This window comes from Gambusia affinis, linkage group LG03, assembly GCF_019740435.1.
Source record: "Gambusia affinis linkage group LG03, SWU_Gaff_1.0, whole genome shotgun sequence".
In the NCBI taxonomy this organism is placed as follows: Eukaryota; Metazoa; Chordata; class Actinopteri; order Cyprinodontiformes; family Poeciliidae; genus Gambusia; species Gambusia affinis.
Genome location: NC_057870.1, coordinates 11,038,432 through 11,063,921, shown reverse-complemented (window position 1 = coordinate 11,063,921; position 25,490 = coordinate 11,038,432). Strand labels below are relative to the sequence as shown.

Below are 25,490 nucleotides of genomic sequence, written 5' to 3'. Positions count from 1 at the left end.
CAGTGGTAGAATGTCTAGCAGCATAATTACTGGTGATGTTACCCTCTGAGTTTTCTTATCAATCTTATTAATAAGGAGCTTGAAATCATATTAAATACAAGGCTTTGCAAGCTAAGAAAATTAGAAAAAGCAGAGAAAAGGAATTCTCTCTCCTCTTAAAAGTGTGACGCGACTCCTAAAGTGGGGATATCTCTCCAGATGTTTGGGTTGAGCATGTCCTGAATATGTATGCTAAATTTAACAGGATGGATAAAAGACAATTCAATTAAAAAGTGTTTCATCCTTGCACAAAATCAAGAACTACATAATTAAATTGAAAATATTAGACCAAAAATGATACATTTTCATAAAGCTCAAGAATAAAATTTTAGGAATAAAATTTGCTTTACACATGCTTTTACACTGAATAATATGCAGACACTTGACTAAAAATATTATCTCTCCTCGGGCCCCTCAGACATCTTCTAAAAGTAAGAAAGAAAGCATGCAACAATATTCAAACCCATGTGCAAAAGGGGAAATCTATAGCTCCTCAGTTGAGTCTGTGAGTTAAAATGGCCTGCAGGTCTTTTTGTCCCCACCGTGAAGGCTTTGGTCGTCACATCATGTAGCATCAATCTACTGTCAAAACACCAAACGTCTCCAAAATTCATTAGGGAAACGAGCGCCGAAAACAGCGACTGAAACCTGTAAATACCAAGTAAAGCTGGGAGCATCCTCAGACATATCCGACAAACAACAAATACTCCGCTCGTCTCCCAGAGACTCTGTAATAGCCGGCTAATTCTCAGGAGCGGCGAGGCAGAGTGCTTGACAACATCATCTACTGTGACAGGCAGATTGTATTTTCACGTGAGCGTGATCGACAACAGATTGCACTGAGCCCGGGCTGTTCCTGTTTGCCCTGGAAATGTGTTTGTGTTTATCTTTTGCTTGAAGAGAGGCATTCCTTTCCCTCTCTCCTCCCTCTCTCCCTGTTTCTCTGTTACCAAAAGCACGCATTTTTAGATGAACCACTCCGCGTCTGTTTGCGTGTGTGTGTCAGAGCATCTGTGTGTGACACAGGCTGTAAAGTGACTGCCAGGAGAGGCTTAAGAAACAATCCAAGCAAGATCCATATCAGCAAACCGCACTTATGTGTTTGACTTAACATCCAGTTGCAGTTTCCCCTGTTCTCTTTACATGCCAAACCTCACAGTAAACTACATTTAGCTGATGGCCTGAGGAGTGCGTGTACATGCTGTGACATATTGTAATTGCATAATTGTGTTGGCAAACTGTAAAACAAATTTTATTTTCCCCCATCGGGCTTTGATGCGACTGTCAAACCCACACTTGAACACACTCTCACACTCCCTCCTCTGTATGTTAAGCGCAGCCTTATAGGAGTAGGAGGGAAGGATGATCTGGGCCAAGAAAGTTTCAGGTGGAAAAAAAAAACAAAAAAACTATTAAAATAGTTTGACATAGTATACAAAATTCAAAGAGATAATTTAGAACTTTTTAGGCAAGGTTTTGTTAACAAATTATAAGGAGTTAATATCTCACCTGGAGTAGATACCTCTCTAATTCATATGAATCCTGATCATACGGACAATGAGGCAAAAGCCAACACAGAGTTAGAGAGGTGCTAACTTCTTAAAACAGCTCTTGAACCAGCTTCAATCTTAAAGACATCAAGGAGATTTATGCAAATGCTATCTCATTAACTTGTAAACTATTGTCATGTTTGAATTGCTTACTGACATGAGAAATGGAGCCGGGAGGCTATATGCTATCATTGATCCTTCTTTGTGAAACAGTTACTAGCAATGGAACAAATAAAGTTTCCCCCCAAACCTCTGAGAGTAACTACTTGACTGAAAGGCAACATAGTATAAAAATCAATAAAATATCTCTGAGTTAATCTGCTATTTCATCTTGATCCTGCACTGCTTTACTTTTGTATCAGACTCACATTCATCAGAAATGTTTTGAATGTCCCCTTTTAGTATATGTTTCACAAAGGAAATCAATGGTGGTGGAATGCCTTCAACCTCCATTTCTAATGTGAATAATCATTGGCTTATCTGTAAATAACTGCTCAATGCAAATCAAATGTGACAACTGGTACATTTTTTCAGAAAAAGAAGCATTTGCATAAACCACAATGACATGTTTGAGATTAGACTTGATTCTAGACAATAAATATTTAATTGGTTTTGGCTCCTTTTGGGCAGGTTAGGTAACTTCTAACTAATCTTGACGTGTGCTATGTGAAGATGTCAAGAGAATTATTGACTGCAGGATTGATTTTAAGTGCTTATCACTATTTAACACAATCTCACTTAAAAAATTAAATTGAACTATCGCTTTAATCCACAACTGTTTGTACCCACATATATGTCACAGGTTTTACAGATATCTCAGCTCAGTAGCAAAAGTAATACACATTGAAATACACAATACAATAAGATTTTGATTTGGTCATGGATCTACAGTGTTCTTGAATTTTAAATATGCTTTGGATTAAGAGTAAGAGCACTGATAAAGCTGGATGTATGCCTTCATTGTAGTTTTACAGTTATGCGCGCCTATATGAATATGCATGAGCAAACGATCACATTGTTTTAATGATTTTACACCATTCAAATGTATTCAATCCATAGCCTCCAATTTATTCAGACGCCTGCATGTGGTCATTATACATACACACACACACATACATGTTTCAAGAAAAAAATATTTTAAAGTACATTCACAGATTCACTGGAAGGTTCATGCTTCCTCTCGTCATGTCTCTGCACTTTGTTTCTCTTTCCAGGTGCCGTTAAATGACAACCTCAAGCATTGCAGTGCAGAAAGGACCTCTCCAATGAGCTGCTGGCAGACGGTGTAGAGAGCAAGAGGGACGCAAGACAGAAGACGAAGGAACGCTGAATGTGGTATAACCAAAAAGAAAACAAAAAAAAAAAACACCTATGCATGTTGATGTATCCCTTATCGTGTCTCCGCGCAGTCGAAACAGAGGTCTGAAGGGGGAGAAAAAGTGTCTGCAGAGGTTGTGAAAACTGTGCACTCATTGTTTCAACTTGCTATTGATATCTGACATGTTCACATTATGAACTCAGGGTGTCTAACAGACTACTCCTTATTGATTATCATAGAGGACCAGGGTCCAGAGGAAATGCTATTAAAAATTAAAGCGTCATGTGATGTGAAGGTGGCACGCAGAGTTATCAGACACCAGCGGCTTCAGTTACATGCTGTAATGTCCATCCGTCAAACAGATTAGCCAGCTTGATTTATTTATTAACCCTTGTTACCCACATTTCCAAACTTGACTAACTAGGTGGCAAGATTGCAGCTTATACTTCACAGAAAGGCAAAGAGGGATTCACATTTTGTGCATTAGGCTCATGGGGAAGGACTTAACTGTTTGGTGTAGATTTCAGAGTATGAATTGATACAGCAAAATACAATACTAAACTCAAGTGAAACCAGGGTATCACAGATATGTTTTATAGGAGACATTACACACTGATCCAGCCACCATAAATATAGTGGACATTCATAATATAAACATGGCTACCGTGTGTGTGTGTGTGTGTGGTGGGGGGGCAGAATAAAAAATTGAAGTCTGCTTATGGTCATCTCCAGTTGTTAGGAGGTGGGCAACCCCCTTTTTTGTTCACAGAATACGCCTTGTGATATATTATTGCTGAAGACTGCAGTTGACAAACAATGATGAAGGCTAAACTCAAACTCAGTCTGGACTGCCGTGGATCTAGTTCAACATCTACACCTAGACTGGATAACACTACACTGAATAATTCTATACAGGACAAACAGTGTTTGTTTTTGGCATTATGAAAATCTAAAATCAGGACATGTGTGAAAAACACAGCACAATGCATGTTCTTGTCAAACACCACCAGAAACTTTATCTGTATTGTGTCATGATGTATGCTAATTTTTTTTAAAATGCAGTTTGGATTTGTGAAGCCTATATGTGGCAACAAACAAAAATTGACATTCTTACCCAAAAATATGGCAAAAATCTATTATTGTTTCCTCTCACGTACAACCACCACTGAATGAGAATAATAAAACTATTATAATAAATCTAGGTATTTAACTAATTCTATGGGAGACATACTTCTGCACAAAGCCACTGCACTGTCTGTCTTATCTCAAGTGGCGAACTTACTGTTCTAATTGACACTAATAGAGTGGATGTTTGGAAATCATTTGGCTGGTTGGATAAAGAGTTGGTATTTTCTGCAATGCTTACTTACTGTCTGCTGTGAGGGCTTATCTGCATGAAATAGCTAGGGCTTGTATAGATGGAAAGAAAAGCTGAGAATGCAGACACTCTTTCTATATCCAAAGAGAATCATTTTCTGTAAGACATACCAAAGGACTTGAATTTTCAGACTTGTGTGTTAAACAGCAAATCATTCAGTTCATTACTTTACTTTACTTCTGAAGTCCTTGGATCAGCTTAGAAAGAGATGTTTATTTTCCCTGCACTAACAAAATCAGTTGTTGTCTTTGGGCAGATTTTCATCAGCATTTTAGGGCTCAGGTTATACAAGTTTGCCAATAAAGTTGTCAAACTTCAATTTTTGAAATGTACATGCTCAGAAATATATTCATCTTGTTTGTTCAGAATTATAACTGTTGCCTAACTAGTAAAAACACATGGTATTATTGAAATGCTATAAGCTTATAAAATCTGTTCTTAAGAAAAGAGATGTACGTGTTTTATTGAAAACCGATGGATAAGACAGGCAGCAACTATTTCCAGGTTGAGGTTGGTTTGACTACAATATTGACTTCAAAATTAAACTAGCTGGATACCCAATTAAAATTTTGTTGCAACACAGAGTCTATCTAAACCATTATTGAACATTGCATTTATAAACAAACACACTTGATTAAAGTTTCTGGTAATTTTCATTGGTAAGGTTTAATGCCCTCCGAAACTTATTTTTTACAGTGCATAATAAATGACAATTTGGCTAAACGGACGTCTGCATACAATTAAAACATGTAGGACGGATTTATCATAAAAACTAATTACTTGCTTCAGATGGATGTATTGATTTTATTAATGAATATTTCTGGATTTACAAAGTAATGTTTGGTTTAATTTTAAATAACGGCTAATATCATTAAAAACACACTTTTACAGTGTTCCTTTAATTTAATAGGCACATAAAAGTCCAGAAACCTTTTTTTTTTTTCGCTGTTTAGCAAATTATGGTTGATTTCCGATGAAAGGGGTAAAAAAAAACTAAGTTTCCCACAATGAGCACTACAACTTCGGCGGCTTTTTAAAAATAGACTGCAGACGCACTCTCTGTTGGTTCATTAGTTAAACTAGACATCAGCCCATCATCTTCCTTTAGTGGTCCTCTCGGAGCAGTTAATTGTGTGTCCACTCTATCGGGACTGCCGTGATAATAAAGCATTAAGAAACCATGCCTCGTTCATTAAAGTAGAGTGGGGAAATGTGAGACCGCCCCCTTTTCAGGAGTCAAAAAAAGGAGAAGGGGGGAAATGATTATTGCTTCTCGCACAGGGTGGGAGAGTAGAAAGGTTTCAGGCAAACATTCGGTCTGGATTTGAGGGAAAGACAGAAACAGCGCTCTCAACACCAGTGTCAGGCTCCCAGACATCCCGCACTTCACTGGCACCTCCCTCCACCTCTAACACCGAGTCCCGCTCCTCTCACCGGCACCTCTTGGAGGGAACAGGCGAAGCGTCCTCACCGCCTCCAGAGAAGATACTGTCCGATCACAGAGAGGGTGGGGGGAGACGCACACACAGGGCACAGAGTAAGAGTGGGAGAGAGAGAGAGAGAGCGAGCGAACGAGAGAGAGAGAGAGAAAGAGAGAGAGAGAGTAGTTTGGTTTGATATTATACAGACTCCTACCACGTACTGTACGTTACTTTTTTTTCTTACCCGGCGCCGTCTTCTGCTAAGTTGCGCTCCTGGATTTTAAGTGCGTCTCAGCGAACTCCTTCCCCCCCATCAGACAGCGGCTTCACTCTTCCTGTCAAACAGCCGGGCCAAACAACCGGCGGACCCGCTTGTTGTTTCTTTCTCTTCACCCCGAAGAAGATTTCATACCAAACAAAAGTAAGTACCCGCCGCGTTAACACTTGGCACTCACTCACCCAAAAATTGCAGCGTCATTTACATTATAGAGATCTTTATTTCTAAGGGGAAAGTTAGCGGCTCTATTTTGACGCGCGCAGCTCGTCAACAAAGTGCATTAACTGCGCGTATCGATTTGTTGTGACCTCCGCCGGCGTCAACTCTGTACTATCATTACAAGGTGACATCAAATAGCTGGTTATGGTCTATTAGAAAGAGGCCAAATGAGTTTCATGTCATTGTTAATGTTACTGTTGTGGTGACCTTGTGCAGCTTTGTAGAGTCCACATACACAAAGCCACATAAAGTGAAATGAAGCGCGCTCCTAAAAATATTATACACAATTGTATAATATATATAGCAGATTCTATAGGTATAGATGGAATATATATATATATATAAAGTCACAAAATATTAAACTTTTAGACCAAGTGGAAAAATTGGCAAGTAGGCTTGACATTTTCAGCGTGTTGTGCATATTTCTATCTTTTTATACATATGTAAGCATGCCACGCCACAATTCATGGATTAAAGTGCAAATATGATATAGCTAGAAACTCTCCTTAAATAATTTTATTACAACAAAAGGATTTTTGTATTTCAGCAGGACACAGTTTGATAGACTTACTTGGGTGTTAATTTATGCAGAGCCACACAGAACCGTTTTGTAAATGAGTCCTTTTGGAGAGTGTTACTGATGTTCAGGCTGAGCTAACAATTCATTTTCTGTGACTTTGTGATTGAGACTGACTTACTGTAACCACTACAAGGAGTGTGATATATTTACAAAGTGAGCACAGTTGAGTCTCCTGTGACACAACTGAACCTGTTGCAGTGAGAGGATTAATAAGGACAATATAATTAACTTGTGCCAACTTTCACAGGTTGCCACCTCAGAGTTGAATTAAACCCCCTGCACTGTTTGTTTCATCTTAGAAGTGTACGGGTGCCATACAAAAAAATGCTATGCAAAGTTTAAATCTAAGACTGTGAGAAAAGTTGAAAAATGTTATTATATTTTAACGTTGTGAGGAAATACGATGGGAATTTTACCTGCAATTTTGTGCTCAATATAATTTACTAAATACTTAAAAGTAAAAAAAAAGATTTTTCAAAAAAAAAAATATTTTACAGAAGTTTAGAATTTTCTTTTCTGACTGGCAAACTTGTAGAAATGTAAAACAACACCCCTGAAAGGAAATACCCTACGTTGACAAATTTTGCAGCATGTCGGAGCGGCTTATTGGTTCTGTCTAATGCGCACTACATACCTTCAGTCAGTGCACAGTTGTTTCTTGCCGTGAATTCAAAAACAGAAGAGGCACTAACTCTCTGTTTAAAGTATCCTGCATATAAGAGACATATTGTTTTAAAAGGTCAGCTTAAATTGCTCATTTTTTTATTTTGTCCCACCAAAGTTTGTCATCTTTTTTAGTGAATTGCAATTTTATCAAAAATATACACGCTTTAGTCACAAAGATCTCACACGTGGCCTTCCCTCCCCTGACCATTGTCAATGAAGCTTTTCTGTGTGGCCTCTCTGGCCTGTTGCTCTCTTGGGATTAAGCGTTAGGTTAATCCGCTCAGAGGAAGGTGAGCACTCGCATGTGGACCTACGATTACACACAGAGGACTCCTGTCATCCAAGCTCTGTAATCTCAGAGACCCTTCACACACACACACACACACACACACCCACGCACGCAGACGTCTGCTGCGAACAAGCACGCGCGAGTGCAAAGACGAAACCAGGTTCCCTCTCTGTCCTTCCCTTACACACACAGACACACATGCGCTCGCCTTTTTTGCATCAGAGGACGCATCGACACCCACACTATCTGGCCCGCGCTGCAGTTGCTTCTCCTGTTTAGCTTAAGTCCTTCCACCTCCTGACAAATCATTTGGGATTTTGAATGCCGATTCACAAAACCAACAGTGACAATACACTCTTACCCTTCTCACAGAGAGGGATTAGAAGGTCACGTGTCCCTCTGATTGGCTGGGGCATTGAGCCGATTGTTAGGGCACTTTGCTGTACACCAGGGGCTCAGCGGAGCTTTAGTTAAGTGATGGGAAGGGACACTTTGTATTTCCAGCTTTTGAAAGGTTTTGCCATGTGTTTAAAAAAAAAAAAATCTTTGGCAAAATCTGCAGTGACCAGACAGATCTTCATTAGTTTAATTTGCTACCTATGAAAAGTGAAATATAATTAGAAAGTTAACTTGTGAATGCTATAGCATGTTAGCCATTTTTAGAAGCGGTCACACTATGTATGCTGCTCTGAGCAGACATTCAATATAGCACAATAGGCTCAGTTCAAGATTCCCTCATCATGGAAAACCAGATCTGTGAAAACATTCTTAATGAAAACATCAAATGTATTTATGTTGAAGCAAATAGTTTAATAGCGCCCTTTTTGCTGTGCTTCAAAGTTGTTGTTTTTTTTGTTTTTTTTCACTAATGGTTTCAAATATTTTGGAAGGAGTTTGCACAGTTTGCACAGTTAAACATTCATTTGCAGATTGCCGGCTGGCAAGATCTAGAGGGAGATATTGAGAAACTGTAATTGGACTTCATGCCCTTTGGCTCAAATGAAAAGGTAATATGAGAGTCAATTGTGGAGAATTATATTTACTCTAGATCATGAGAAAAATACCTGAAACAACTGAGAATTGTCTCTTCTGTGCACATTTCCCTCTCTCTCCCTCTTTCTTTGTATATATATATATATATCTATATATATATATATATATATATATATATATATATATATATATATATATATGTGTGTATCTTGAATTAAATCGCTATTGAAAGTCTTTAATTTTTGTTTGTTAGCAAGTGAAAGTTCTTACAACCATATATGTGTGTTTTTTTTTCTCTTCATATGCTCAGGACACGGTTCTTCTGCAGTTTCCATTTGTTTTTGTATTGTTTTCTAAGTGCTCGGAAACGGCTGAACTTCAGCATGTGTTCATTTGTTAGTTTTCAACACACTCTCCTCTCCTTGTCTCTAATTTTGAGAATATTCAAAATCTCTCCACATGGATCTTTGCCTTACACAAACCTAGTCGTCGTTTCTTCATAGGAGCCTAAAATCACTCCACACAAAAAGAACTTAAAGAAGTGTCAGTAATCTAAATAAACAATTCACTTCTTGGATGTGTTGAATGCATACATTTGAATATGTCCTGGTTTTCGCATAATGATTCAAAACATTCTTCTGTCTCTATCTAGTAATTAGCAGTGACATTCAGCAACTTTCTCTGTATGTTGTAAGTGGATGGATGGGGTGGGGGTAGTGGGGGTGTATGGGTGTGTTCGCTGGGGTGTTAAAGATCACAGAGGAATATATCAGCCTTTGATGTTTAATTGTATTGTAAAACACACTTTAGAATATTTCTGCATAAAGCAGACTTCTGGCTGTGCTGTGCTTTGTGTTTGCTGTTCTGTGTTTTGTGTGTTTGTCTGTCTGTATGTGTATATGGGTGTCTGCGCAAGCGCGTGTTCGACTTTGCGTCTTGTCTCTGCGTGTTCATGCATCAGAATGCTTGTGCCTTTTTTTTGTCTTAGTTTTGCGAGGTTGTTGTTGGTGTATATTCAAATCAAAAAGCTTGTTGTTTTTTCTTTCTCCCCTTTCTTCTCACACTGAAGAGAAAATGATTTGATGTCTGGGATGATGGAGCAGTCTGGAAAACAGTGTCAATGCGAGGGGCTGATAAGGTAGACTGAGAAGACTGATGCTGATGAAAACAGACACAAACAGACGCGTTTGAGGTTAGTTAGGAGTTGAGCAACAAAACCTTCGGCCTCCGCTCAGGTGCACTTCGTGAAAGAGCGATGCCTTCGTGATGTCATCCTCATAGCACCCCGATCTAGATGAACAGGACGTCCTGCCTTCTTCATCCTGTTTCCTGTTTCCTGCCTGCTCTGTTGGTCATTATTACAGCAGCTGCCTGCTGGGTGGTCTGCGCTCGGCAGTGCTGACCACACAATCATATCGTCAGCTGCAGCCCACCTAACGAGACGCTCGAGACACCTCACCATACTTGAGGCCAGCTCCCTGAAATATTTGGACAGTGAGAATCTTGGGAGGTAAAAAAGAAAATCAAAAATAGTGGGAGGGAATGATAAGTTAAAGAGAAACATTTAGACTAGAGCAGAGGTAGGGTTTCTTTGTTTAAACACATCATAATGAAAGTCTTGTTATCAATACTCAAATGATAAAGTCAAATGTAAATAAGAACAAAACTGTTTATACATTAGTTCATATGGTTCTTGAGCATGGATATCCTACAGGAACAATTTTATCAATTGCACCGATAAGGCATTTTCTGTCCGTTATTGATTTGCGGGTTTTGATTCCAGTTTTTTGAAGAATGACAAAGGATTCAAGTAAATAAAATGTATGGGAGGATATTTTTTTATGTTTCTGTAGTAGTTTTGAGTCCAACCAATCATGAACAAATAAGCAATCTTTATCTCGTTTTTCTTAGGCAAAAATACATGTAAGTACATGCGGTTGGTTCATATGGTAGAAAAAGAAACGATTTCTCGTTATTTGCCCTTCAGCTCTCTGTTTGCAGCCGTTTAGTTATGGTCCGATATGAAATTCTTATGGCAAGCTAAACTCATCTAATAATACCCTAGTTAATTAATAAATTTAATAGAAGCTTAACAGAGAAAATATTTTAAAGACAGAAGAGCAACAGTTACTCTTACTTTTGATAAAATTATGTCTTAGTAACAGTGATGGGTGGCACCAGCTTCCATACCATATATTAAATATTTAATGCCCCCCAGAAATTGGAAAGCAAAGGAAAAGCATAGAAGTCATCTTTCAGCCAGCTAACCAACAGTGCAAAGGAGCAGGTTATGGAGGAGCAGAGCCGTGTTAGTCATTGAAGAAAAAAGGTCTTTGGGATCTGATTGAATGGACTTCAAAAATTTGTGATTTAAAATCATTTTCTTTCAAATCCTCGGTACACCACAATACTAATAATCAGGTTCATGCCTCGGGCCGATCAGGGGTAATTTGGCTGATTTCAATCCTAATCCATCTAATTGCTGCTAATTGAGTAAGTAGAAATAAAGACTTGATCAGTATAACTAAGTGTTATTTCTTTGACCACACAGATTTTTTTCAGAATAAATTTAGAGGATTTCCAGGGAGTTAATTAATGTGGGGTGGGGGGGTGAAGAGAGAGAAAGTATACTCTATTTCAAAGAACTGTACCTGACCTTTAAGTATTAAAGGGCCAAAATTGTACACCTAAGATATTTTTACCTCTTTTGGTGTGGGACACATTTGGAGTAGAGCCAGTACCAACAAAATTAAAAGAGCTGGAAAGACAGAGAGAGAGAGAGAGAAAGTAAGGAGGGTGGAAAAAAAAAAACATCGAGACGTCTTCCAACGACTGTAATTTATCTTTGTCACAACTGCAACATAGCCGAGTCATTCTACGAGAGTCCGGCGAGACGCACAGAGGTAGCTCTGTGTCGTGGCCTCACATACGCTCACATCCATCTGAAGCCCACGCTCGGTCGGCTGCCACAATCTGCGGCACTGCTATTGCTGCTGCTACTGCTTCTGCCACCACCGCTCCCCATGCTGCTTGAGAGCTTTGAGTTGCAATACAGAGTATTTTTAGCAGCTCTTGTGTGCACACTGAATTCATAGGAAATTTACTAAGTCATTCTTTGGTGTGAATCTGCCCCTTCGTCATCAAACAATGCAACACAAACATTTCGGCCATTGGCACAGGTCTGCACATATGTTTCTCCGTGCGCCAGGAAAGAATATCAATCACGTTCCATTCTCTTTTAGATATTTGGGAAATCATATCAGGAAATTTACCATTCTGATCCAAGGGAACTCTCATTTAAATCTCTTAACACTATCCCTGGTGGCGGGGGGTTCAGGGGGGAGGCTCATCGGGGGAAAGAAAAAACAATATTCGACAGCTCATACACAGAGTTCCCACTTTTTTTCAGAGCACACAGCTTAACCAGACGGTGTACGGCCAAAGTCCACAGAACTGTTCCTTTCCACTGTCATCTGTGACATTCCCAACCAAAGGCCAGACTATGCAATGATGTGCAGCACAGACCCGTTGAGACCACATACATCACCAAGCTAGCTGGAAAAAAAGGCAGAAAAAAAATTGTAGGAAAAGAAGTGAGCAAGATGAAATATATATAAAATTATATAATTAAAAGATGATATTTAAACTTTTCAACAAAAGCATATTAGAGTTCAAACTTTATAAGCACAATAGCATACAGCGATATGAAAGTACCCTGAGGGTGGGGAGGAGCTAAGCGACGCCTACCACCCACTCCTGTTTCTTTTTTCTTCTTCCTTTTTCTAAAAACTTTCTTTTTTCTTTTTTTTTTTTTGCCTGACTCCCTCTGCCCCCTTGATGTATGGCTTTTTCCTTACAGTGGCTCTTCCAAAGTGCAGCTCGTGATGTCATTAATTTTATTCATACTTTATAGATGCTCTGTCTGGGAAAAGAAAAAAAGATAGAAAACGAAGAGGGACGAGGCGAGACGAGAGTGAAGAAGATGGAGAGAGAGAAACTGAAAGAGAGAGGAGAGGAGATGGCGTTGGAGAAGGAGATTTTCAGTGCAGTTGCATGTATAATAAATGAGGGGGGCACTTTGTTTGAAACTCCAGTCCGAGTGCTTTGCTTCAAGGTTTGCCGGTCCAGAGCAGGGTGAGTTGGTAGGTGGGGGGGCTTGTGGTCACACAACAGCCACTTTCTTTATCCTGCCAGCAGATGCTTTCACCTGGCACTGCGGTTGGACCTGGTGGAAAAACAAACAACCTTGTTTATTTGGCGGAGAGAGATATGACAATGGAGCAGGGGAATGACTGAAAAAGGGTGAGGACAGAGTGAGGGAGAAGGAAAGAGATGAATTCGTGTAAGAGCGCCATTTGCAGTGACAGGCCAGACGATCCTGAGGAGAATGCTGGCACCTGGCCCACACTTCCTAAACAGTCCTACTACAAAAATAGTTCAGCCTTGGTATTGACTTCTGTCCCCTTTGTGTGTGTGTTTGTGTGTGCACGTTAGGACAACGTAGATGGTTTCATTGTCTTGTGAGGACTTCGTCACTTTCAGCTGTTTTCATGCATGGGTATTTTTCAGCTTCCTGTGTGTTTGTGTTCGGAAAACATAAAGGGAGTCTTTATTTGTCCCCTCTGTCATCGTTGCTGATAAAAATGGCCTCTGCCTTTATTTTTGGCCAGGCGCTGGACTCACGGTTTTATAAATAGCCGAGGAAGTGCGGGGGGATACCTGTCGTGGCTCCAACCTCCCCTTCCAGTCGAGACCCAGTTCCCCCACGTCACATCCATCCACTGCCGGCCCACTTTGAGCAGTCTCTCTCTCCCCCCCCCCCCATCTCCTCTCAGGGGCCAAGCAAACAGGATGGCATGCCGACTGGGAGTGTGAGAAAATACCGAAAAACATTGAAGGACTTGAAGTTAGGCCTGAAAAGCCTTAGTTAACGCTCTGATGTAACATACAAACTAAAAACTTCTAAACTAAATCTTCTAAACCAAAATGTTTAGAAGATTGTCAAAACAACATTGAAGCTATGTTTTGTAAATTAGAGTAAGCCCATGTTGCTGTAAACTTGAAGAAAAATGAAAATAAAAAAAGCTCAGTGCAGTAGCAGGCTAACAACTAGCCAGATGGAAACCCATTTTAATCTTCTTTTTTTTTTCAATTCAAAACAACTATATTTGCTATATGTTATATTCACAGCTATTACCCATCTACACTTCCAGAAGAGACTGTGGTTTCCATATTGGTGTGGAAATGGCATGGTAAGGCCAGACTGGATTAACACAGCCAGTAAACTCCTATAACAGCTTTAGCAAAGTAAGAATAATGTTTTTCAGGTGAGAAAACATTAAACTAAACAGTCTTCTGTGAAACAACAGGCGGTTAATTTTCCTCAATAGTGTCTTACCTGATTTTTAAGATATTAAAAATTCATACAATCAGCTAAATGGGGGTACAAGGAAACAACAAAAAGCCAAACACTTTAGTGCAATTTTATGCCATTGGAGTAGAACGGCCATAAAACACCTTACCCTCTTCATACTTTACTCTCTAACATTTATTTTTTAAAGGGATTATTCTCAGTCAAACTGACTCTTCTGTCTTTATTATGCAGGCAAATAGCAGTCTTCTTGGTTAATCCTGTTATTCTTCAAAGGGCACCACTCCTCGACCATGGCATCTAATTGTTAAAGCCACATTATCACCCTCAGATGCTCTTTCCTCTGCAGCTCTTTTTTTTTTTAAATAAAAAAAAAGAAATGAGTGTCATCTTTTCTGCATCCTAGCCCAAGATATTATTCTCCAACTAAATGACTGACACTCTGCATCTTGGCCCTCATAATAGGGGCTTTATAATCATGTTATGAGTGGGACAGAAAGAGAGAGTGAGTCTTTGCAAAGCACTAGCTGCCCTTGGTGGACTTTTTCTTTACACTGGAAATGAGGAGTGCTTCCCCCCCCACCATTTTCTCTGTGCAGGGAATTGTGCCTCCTCCTTTTAATGTGTTTTTTGACAGCTTAATATGATAACCAGTCTACTTGTTAAAGAAACCTTAGATTATTCTCATAGCAAGAACATGTTTTTTTTTTTTCTGTCCTTTTCCCATGTTCTTCAAAATGCTGCTCCACAAACTGTCGATGACCCAGTTCTGAAGAGGTGGTCGAAAACAAGTAAGAGCAAATACGCAAATAGCAGAGGGAGAAGGAAGAGAGGTAGGGGAAGGAGGTACTCTTGGGAAGTTAACTCAGGTGCTTTTCTTTCTCTATCTCCTTCTTGCTTCCTCTTAAACCGAGCGACCTACCTTGTGGGTCTCCTCTTCCCTGTAGCCTAATCGGAAGAGAAACGCTGGGAACGATAATGGGGATTAGCTTGCACAGCTCGCCAGTTCCCCCTCGGTTAAGTACACGTGTAATGAGTTGTTTATTTGGGATAATGCTCAGTAGGTGCAACAGAAGCCCAGTGCCGCTCACCTCCCTATTCTCTGTTTCACACATACACACTCACACATGCACGCCCACATATAGGCATGTACACGCATGGGGCATACATGCACTGTGTAAACCAGAAATGTGCCTGATGTGAATTGTGATGTGTACAGACATGCATCTACTTTAAATAATAATTCACACATGATCATTCATTTGAGCCCCGGTAAAATCAACTTCCAACAAAATAAATTAAAAATTCAGCAAAGTGTTCAAAGATCTACTTTAAATGATTACAAGAAAGTCAGACTTTAGAGTTTTAAAATGTGCCACAAATATTGCATGCTGATTCTGACTCAGACTGGATTCAGACTTAAGGTAGACAAAATCTGTTTTTTGTTTCTAATGGATTTTTAGAAAAAAAACCAAACAAACATATGATCTGCTATTTAGATCAAAAATCCTTTTTTTTTTTTTACTTAAAGTAAAACTTGAACAAAAAAAAGAAAACAGAAAAATGGTTGTTGTTTTCTTCTAGTGATTTCCATGTGTAAACTATCTTTTTATGTTTGGAGCAAAACAAACATTTCAGTTTCGGCAACACCCCTGACTTCCACTAATTCACCAACCCTTACAAATTCCCATACACAGCTGTGATGCAGGTCACTTGGTAAGGAGAAAAATGGGCAGTTTGTATTTAGAGGACTGAGTTAAGGGGGTGTGTGTATAAGTATTCCTGTGTGTGTGTGCTCATGGATGTTCTCAGGCCTTCTAGGGGTCAACAGGCCGGGGAATTTTTCTTAGGGTGAGGAGAAGGGGAAGGAATTGAATGATATGAGAAAAAATTTAGGAGGGAAAAGGCCCAAAAGGAGGAAAGGGGGATATGTCGTGTGCCCACCAGCCTCTGCTTCTTTCTGCTGCTCTTGCGTACATGAACTGGGAAAAACTGTGTTGCTTAGTGGATGGGACGTGCTCTGCTATCATTGAGTGGGGGGTGTCGGGCGTTGGTGGAGGGGGGTTGCAGGCGAGGTTATGTGAACAGTGCAGCTGTGCTCGCAGCAGAGGGATTTGAGTGGAGAGTTGAGGCGAGGGTGGAGGCTGGGGGGGTGGAATCGAGGCACCCAGGTCCTTCACTGAACCACTAGATTGTGAAGCAGATGAGAAAGGAAAATTCTACATTGCAGCAACTTGCCGCTGCCCCCTCCGTTCACTGATATTCCATCCCTCCTTTGCTCCCCCACTTTGGGCCTTCCTATCCCAAATAGGAAAAAATAAATAAATGATGATGGATGCTCGATGGTAAGGATAAGAGTGCCAGAGAAAGAAAGAGGAGGAAAAAAGAAACACTTATGATTTATATACAGCCCTCATCAGCCAAAGGAGTTTTTCCTCTGTAATAATCATAATAATAATTTTGATTTTGTCGTCTTTTAGCAAAGGGGATTTCCCCGCAACACAAGTGTTTTTGAAATCTCTCAAATTTGTTGAAAGATCCCTCCCTGCCAGTGAACAGTTTCTTCGCCCAAGAAGCCAGAGCCACCACATAGCGAAGGATGGTGGGGCATACGAAAAACCCAAAACTCGCTTGTCAGTCCATGTGATCAGTCGCTGTAAAGACAGGGAGAGAGAGAGAAAAAGAGAGAGAGAGACAAGGCAGAGGTGGCTGAGAGACGACAGAACACAGAATGGCATCGGTGCGCGATGCTAATGCATTCAGCCTGCCACCGTATCCAACAACAAGGCAAAATATCACACGACTCACTTCACAAGATGTTCCTACAACAACAACAACAACAGCAACAGACACGTAAAAGATTGCGCGCTCGTAGAGGCACGCACACACACACGCGCGTTTTAAAAACCAACCATGAGGAACACGATTTGAAAGCAAACAAACAAGTCGCAATGTAAGGAACTTGTCTACGACGTTGTGACAGAAAAATAAATGCAAAAACACAAAAAAAGCGGAAAAAAACCTTTTGTTTCATGAGAAAGGAGTTTAAATGCAGGGGTGCAACCACACGTTTACATTTTGAGATGAAACTATAGTTTAGAGCAAAAAGAAAGTAGAGGTTGTTGGTGTATTCCTGTAGAAATGGTAAGTGTTGGGCTAAAAATAGAGTGTGGTCAAACAGTAGTAGCTTTGGCATAAGGGGGGGTTGATACAGCAGCCTTCATTGTAGCCACATCTTTAGAGTAAAGGCACTCTGCCAGAGCTTGTAGATTCAAAGGAGTAATTTAATATTTGTTTGTCTCTATTATTTCAATCTTCCCCTTTCTCCTTCCCCAACTCTCTCTTTCCTAAAGGGTGGGAGGTGGGGGGGGTGAGTAACAGCGCGCTTTATCAGATTACTGGGTCTGAGGTCTCTTTTAAACCTCTTTGCCATCTTGATGTTGTGCAGCTGTGCAGACTCTTTAATCACACGCTATCTTTTTTCACTCACCCTCTCCTCCTTCTCCTCCCTTCTTCTTGTCCTCCCTCCCTCCCGTAACATATGTTAATTGGCTGCTTTCTGTGACAAATTACGAGCGCTCACTTTGATGAGGTCGGGTTGTGATGGCGCTGGGAGTGGAGTACAGTGGAGCTGCCAGACCCTCACCAGTTCACCAGTCGCCCCCACCCCCATGCCCTCCCTCCATAACCACTCCAAAAAGGAGCGCGGCACCCAGCCGATGAGTAATGATAGGCTTGGACTCGGTCTGGCCTGGCTCGAGCCTTAGTGGGGGCCACTCCCCTAAACAGAGGCTGATCTGTAGGTACCGTATGCCGCCACACGCCCTCCGCACGGCATGCACAACCTTTCGCCTCATGCAGTTCGCCACTGACTCTCCTCAGGGAACTGTAACACTCTAAAAGCACCATGCTTTCTTTTAGCAGACTCAGTTTGACACTATCTACAGCAAAAGGGTTTTAATGTGATTATTTTATTGCTTTTATTTTGGTTTGTGGCCAAATTGATCTGAAATAACCCATGAGAATAACATAATTTGTAGATGTAATGCTCCCAACTTACATCTTGAGTTTACATTGGTTGATGTGCGGGCGTGGGCATGTGTGTATGCGTGTGTGTGTAGGCTTGTGTGTGTGTGTGTGTCTGTGGTGAGGGGACATTGCCTGGAAGCATTAAACCAGCATTTCTTAAACAAACAATTTCAGTGGACCAATTTCTTTTTAATGATGCTCATCGTCAACAGGGAAACAATGTTCACAATAATCAGCTCAATTATTTGCTGTTGAAAAAAACAAATCCTCTCAACCGGTTCTTTTGCTCTTCCTCTGCCTCTTAGTCTCTCTTTCACAATCCCCTCTCTGCCTACACTGCGATCTAGGTTACTTGGTTTCCTAGTGGAGCACAGGGACCAGAGGAGGGGAAAAAAAAAGAAAAATCAGAAGGTCGAATCTATGAAGGACATCCTTGTTGAAGTGTGCAACCTTCTACTTCTCTGCAAATTACCCACACACTGTGGATAGACTGAAAGCCGAGTGGCGGCACTCTTTTCAACTCGGCAAGGCTGCGACCGATCGTCTCCAGGCAAAGCTGTAATGGCGTCCCAGTGGCAGGAAGAGGTATCACTTGATTTCATTGCTACATTAAGGTGGTCATGACTTCAGAAATGATCAATTTACATCATAGATTCATGGTAGAAACCAAACTTGCTGACGCAGCCCAGAAAGGAAAATCAGAAAGAAAGAAAGAAAGATTAGTAAATTCCTCAACTTCCTCATAGATCTGCTTGTCTACACTAGCTGATATTTAACTAGTCAACCCAAAAAAGGGAAATACGCCCTTCTTCTTTTAGCAAGTATGCAAATCAGATAACAGCCCACAAGATATTCCATACTTCCAAAACCAAAAAGCAGAAAGACTCCTTCCTGCATGTACACTGAAAGATGGTGGTGGAGAGACAGTGAACAGGGCTGCAAGTGGTTGCTTGAGGGTTAGCCATGTTAGCATTAGCCTGCGGGCCCTAATTGAGGCCAGGAGGGAACATTTAATAATTGCTGTCACAAGATCAAATTTAATTCTCCTCTCCTCACTGCTACTACTGCTGTAGGGTAGAGTGAAACAAATTGTCATCAGAGATTTCTAAATGAACAAAGCTTTTAATTAGGGTGATTAGAATACTGTGGCAAGAAAAAAAAGAGTAAAGGGTGGGGGTGTGATGAAATCATCAGTGGATTGTCTCAACTCTGATGTCTGCTGGTGATAAGGTGCAGGGTGAAGAGGTGGGGTACTGAACCCCAAGCAAGCAGGCATGTATTACATCATATTGAGCTAAACTGTTGCCCAATTACATTTTAGTGACAATCAGCTGTTTAGAAGTAGCTTTTGAATAAATGGTTGAAAAGCTCTTAGGTGGCCCGGAAATTGCAAGTAGACGAATAACAAAGTTTTGTTTAGTTTAAGAATCAGGGAAATATACTGATTTGAATTCAAGTATGTTTACTATAAATTTGAGGTTATATATCAGAGTAGCCAAACTCAAACGCCAAACTATTAGGAGCATTTGTTTTTGTTTTCTGATGATTTACAACATCCACTTCAAAGACAATGCCAAAGAAAATTTTAGTTTGCGCAAATGACATCGCAAACTCTTTAGAAAACTACCAATAGTACATGGTGAGATGTTTCAACAGGCCGTGACTGCAGGAAACTGCCCCTACTGTTCATTGCAAATCTGCAGATTGAACATGACTTACTGTTCAGAAACCACTTGCAGCATCCTTGATGGTTTAGGAGGCTCCACAGAACTGAGCAAGTGAAATGTCATTTTCTGAGAATGATTTTGTGCAAAAAATGTTGTAAGCATATTTTATATCAGATTGACCTATTCCATCTGGTACAAATAAGTATAATAGGGCCAATTTAAAGGAGAATGCTTAAAATGTTTTTCTTAAAAAAGGTTTTAAAAGTAACACATTCTATTTTTAATAATCTTAAAGCAGTGCAGAATAATCTAAATTGAGCAAGTGTTACAAAACAATTATATATATAATATATAACGTATAATTCGTAATTTGACGCCTTGAAGTTGGCCTGTCTCTTTAAGAAGTTTCCACTCTTTTAGATGCTCTCTTTGAGGACATCATCACAACAATGCTCCTCCATGATGCTGTTTACAATCATTCTTATAAGTATTGGACTGAGAAGTAGTTTGATTGATAAATTCAGCTGCACAGTTCCACCAGGTGTTAGCCAATTGCTGCGGTCACTAGTCTGAAGGAGTTGTGTGGGGGAGGTGTGAGGTATTGGTACACTGTGGGGCAGAAGCTGAGCTTTGGACTGCAGCTCCAGAGCTTTTGGGTGAGAGAAAGTGTTTAGGCGCCCCTGAATGGTGACCATAGGACAGTCAAGGATTTCTCAAATATGCATGAAAAAAATCAAAGCAACACTCAAGGTGTGTTTTTGGTGAGAGAATAACATCATAACATAACACTTAAAAATTTAAATTAACTAATTAGCCCTTTTGTTAGTGGCTAATGTTTAGTCAGTTGTATTCTCACACTGCTTATAAACCTTATAAATCATGCGGCAGCCAAGCTTATGTTTCGTAATGGAGTGTTGTCAACCAGTCTGACAAAGATTTTTATTACTCATTTCCATTAACACAGCAGGGTATCTCAAGCACTTCTTCATTTACTTTTTCAAAGTAAGAATCTTAAGCCTACATACAGGTGTCAAGCTTAAAGCTCTCAACTTCATATCTGCAGTTCATAATAATAGCACAGACTTACTTTACCAGAGGAAGTCAACAAGGTAGCAATTTTTGAGACAGCATTCACTTTGATTAGAAATATTCTGAAGTTTTAATATTGTGTGGTCTGTGAGATCTTCTTGCACTCCTATTTGACTTCAGAAATGGGTGGACAGCTGCTTGGATACATGTTTGTCATCATCAAGAACTTTTAGCACTAGGTCTTTCTTGAGAGAGGTCACAAATGAACAACAGCTTTAACCAAATAAAATAAATCAGATGGAAAGTATCACAGCAGTAGAAATATATAAACTTTACTTGGATAAACTTCTTTCTGGATTCAGCTACATCATTGTGATGTAGAAAAGACGTCAAAATTAGTATTAAAAAATGTATGTATCTATTTTTTTTTAAACTAATAAACAGGAGTTTCTTAGAGTTGTCTTTCCATGGCCTCAGACTGTATTTGGCTATAGAATATTTTTGTATGAACAGAATGTGTTGGAGATGCATCTAACGGTCCATGAGCAATGAGGCCTTGGCTTCATTTTTAACCCTCACACAAAAACATGTACATACACACACTCTCCATCAGTGTAGAACATTGGTAACATCCTGAGACATTGTCGTACTCGGCAGAGTACATAATTGGGTGAGTATGTCAGCGCTTTGTGTTCTTAGCAACATGACTCCCGGCTGTTCTTTTGGGGGCTGGGTAAAATTAGTGAAAAGTTTGCTGTCATTTCACTGCATTGGTTTGATTTTGTTATTTTAGAGGAGTGGAAAATTTCTCACCACTGCATCCAAGTCTTTCTGGCATAGGAGCTTATGGTGTACATTTTCTGTTCCTGTTCCTTCGCCAGTGGGGTTACACCTGGGTGCTATGGTGCTCAGGCTAACATTTAAAGTAAGTGAGTGGTTCCTACTGACTGTAGAGTGACATTAAAAAAAGGGAGTGACAGAGAGGAAGAAGTGACAGAAACTGCTGTGGTGTTGAAAAAGTGAAACTTGGTGAAACTATTTGTGTTTATAGATCAGATGTGATTATTACCACAATCAGCACCACTTCCATATTCAAAACGCCTTCAACATTTCAATAGCGTCAATCACATTAATTAAATATTAAAATTATTTTCATTTTTATCTCTGCTGTATACCTACATGTTATCTAACTGTTGTCCCTTCCAAAGCAACTGGAATGGAAAGACTGAATATACCAAAGGGTGATTCATTCCTGCCTTCCTGGGCCTTTCCACATTGTGGCTTGCATTTGCTTCTCCTTTTTAACCTCTTCTTCTTTTTCTTTACTTCCATTTTGTTCCAGTTTGGCTCATGGCTATTAATGTAGTTGCGGTCATCTACGCTTATTTGTTTATCACGCCTTCTTGTGAGCCACTGTCGCAGCAGACGGCTGCTGACAGTTGAGACCAGAACGCCTTTTGAACTGGCTAGTTCTTCATTTTCCCAGTTTGTTTGGCTTTTCCTTGCTTTCTTTCATGTGTGGCCTCTTGCTCGATTTGCCTTTGGTCCGGCAGCTGCAGCTTCACAGCTCTTGGCCTCCTTTCAAACGAGGAGGGGGGGCTTGACGCATTATGTCAAGTCATTTTGTCCTTGGGGAAGTCAGCGCCGGGTTATGGAAAGATGGCTTTCACCTGTCTCTGTACTGGCTCTGACGGATGGCTACCTATCTGTGTTGCTGCTGTGACGACCCAAGGCCTGCCTTTCCTGGTGCTGAGTGAAACACACAGCTGGCCAAACGAACAACACACCTCTGGTTTCAACTGTGTTTATATCACCTCCTACAAAGCCTACGATTGAAACCAGCATATGCTCAGTGAATTACAGAATATATTAACATGTTAAAATTAAGCTGCATTTTGAAAGTGTCGCCACGCTTTCTATTAAAATAGTCTTTTACAGATAGAAAAATGTTAGGAATTTAAAAGTATGTCATTGTGAAATCTTCATAGAAAACGTGTCTTTATTTTTTCAGATACACTCATAAAATAATTGCAGTAAGACCCACAAAAATAGCGTAATTTCTCACAGTGTTAATATGATTCAGTTAAGCATTGTTCATTGTATTTTTAGTTTTGTTGTAAATTACATTTTATCTAGAATTAGCTGGAAGATAAACATATTAACTATTATTATTTTTGCTATTGTGATCATGCACAGTATTGTAGCCATTCTCTGAAACATTCAAATAAAATCAAAAGTTTGATAAAGGGATTATTGAGGTTCAGCCGGCAAACTTGGGAGTTGTTGTTCTTGTTCTTGGTATAAGAATAAAAATATCTTCAGATAGTGTTAACATTTTAATGATTTGGAATCAAGTTTGAGTAAAACTACGTTGTAACTCAGACACCTGATAAGAAAAGTTTACAGCTTAAAGTATTTCATATTCTGGAAGTGCATTTCTTTTTGTTTATTTCCTTTTTCTGCTACTGGAGATACTCCCTATTTTGCGATCAGACTAATTCAAGGAAGGAAACACCTTTACCACCTCTGATTGTCTCTGGCTGCCTGTCACATCCTTCCACTGAGCTGTTTATGTGTGTTTCCTGACCTGTCCTCCAAGATCATGGAAAGGAGTGATTATACCAAAGAACTATTAGGGAAGCAATGCTACTAAAACTACATTAGGATAAAATCCACCTAAATTTAAAGCTGACTTTGGAAACAAGACAATCAGGCATTAATGAGAATTTGAAAGCTCATATAGTGTTCCTTGAGATGCTCCCTATAGCAGTAAATTTCCTACCATAACGTCAATCACATTTATGAGAGCTTGACAGAATGTTTGAAATGTGTGCCAACCATAGGCTATTGGCTCACTTTTCTCCTTATCAATAGACAGGTGTCTCAGTTCTGTGTCACATGGAGATTGAAAATAGAATATATGTGAAACCTTCTCTGTCTCACTAATGATCCAACTAAACCGTGATCTAATAGAGAGAGACAGGTGAAGACATATCCTCAAATACACACACACATAGACACGCATGCACACAAGCGGCAGCATCTAAATTCAAGCAGTGCTAGAAACACACTGGTTAAAAAAAGGAAGAGAATGAACACATCATAAGATGATCCACCACAAACGCTCTAATCCCCAGATGTACATGTTGCTAATCTCTTTAGCTGCTAACATGTTAAATTAGCCCTAATATCTGCTGAGATTCAGATTCATAGATGTCCACCTACGTTTGGGCAACCGCCCAGGTTCAGGTCACTCTGCCCCCCCCTCCGCTTGTGTTTCAAAAAAGATACAGAGACTGAAGTGGGATGGGGGTGGAGGAGGTTGAGAGAAGTAACAGTGATAGCCATTCGTCACCCTGCCTATCTCGCTCTGACAGATGGGGAGTACGGTGTGCCACATAGAGGAGTCACTGCCTGTAATGACATTAGAGACACAATGAGACCCAGCACACGTTTTTCTGTTCATCCGGCCCGACCATTGACTCGCTCCTCTGCCTGATTCTTCCCTTCCTCTCATTTGTGCCGTTACAGTATATGTCCATCCAGCCATACCGGAGATAAAGTACTGCTGTGTAACAGCTTGAAAGCATAAACACGTAAATGCACTTGCAAACACATCCACGCTTCTAAAATAAATAAAAAAGGAAAGGCAAAACAAGTATGTTCTTACTCGAAAACACAGTACAAAACTCTAAAAAAAAACTGTGCCATCGATAAAAAGGGTTCTTGAGCAAAATCCATGTCAAACACAAATGTTTAAAATGCGAAAACCTAAAGGCTGTTGTGAAGTGAATCTACAGAAAGTCAGGCTATATCAGAAAACTGTTCAATGCTTTCTTTCATTCTCCTCCTTAAGATGATAAAAGAAGTTTATTTCAAGGGAGGGGCTCTCCCATACACCTCCAGTTTACTCAGAAATGCTTATATCATTGCGGAAACTCTAGTTTGCTATTAACACACACACACACACACACACATATATATATATATATATATATATATATATATATATATATATATATATATATATATATATATATATATATATGTGCCAATGTATATTGACCTTTATGAGTTTGGAAATGACTTCAAGGATAGTTGTGTTCTTAATTTGCCCGTATCTTCAGTCAGAGGGGTAATGTAAAATTTTAGAGCAACTTAAATTACAGCAGATGAGAACTTTAGCCAATCTATTCTGTTGTCATCAGAACATTTATGTATATTATTATTTTTACTGATCTGGCAGAAATTATTATTTGGAGAGGTGTACTTTGACTGAAACCATACCACCAATCTGTGCATAACGCAGCCAAACATTGTGAATATTTTGCAATACTGTTAAGCCCCGTGCTTTATTTCTTTTCTCTAGACCGCATGAACCAGATTCATGTGCCGCACTACATAACCAAATGTGTTGCAGATGTACCTGGCATAGAGGTAGCTTCTTGGAAAAACATCTCAAATTCTGTCGTGATAAATGACCTTCCCCAATTTGCTATAACATGTGGAATTAGAGTCTAAGAACAGCAGCCTAAGCAGAAATGAGCCCAGAGTGCATGTATAAGTGTAGAGCGCTGGTTTCGTTCTCAACATTTCTCGATTCTCTAAATGCTGAGATTATCTCTTTAGTTTTTTTTTTCTTGGAACTGGGGCTCTTGAGCATT

The 25,490-nt window shown here is 39.8% G+C and overlaps 1 protein-coding gene across 13 annotated transcripts in view; it reads left to right on the top strand.

Moving 5' to 3' along the window:
• Nucleotides 1-25,490, top strand: part of mef2cb (myocyte enhancer factor 2cb) — an 85,574-nt gene that overhangs the window by 6,286 nt on the left and 53,798 nt on the right. For 8 of the 13 annotated variants that reach the window (XM_044109775.1, XM_044109805.1, XM_044109812.1 and 5 more), the window contains exon 2: nucleotides 2,804-2,924. The gene's annotated coding sequence lies outside the window, so the exon portion shown is untranslated. Of the gene's footprint in view, nucleotides 1-2,803; nucleotides 2,925-5,241; nucleotides 6,128-18,499; nucleotides 18,716-25,490 lie in introns of those variants that run through there. The other 5 variants (XM_044109832.1, XM_044109822.1, XM_044109758.1 and 2 more) reach the window with 3 other exon arrangements.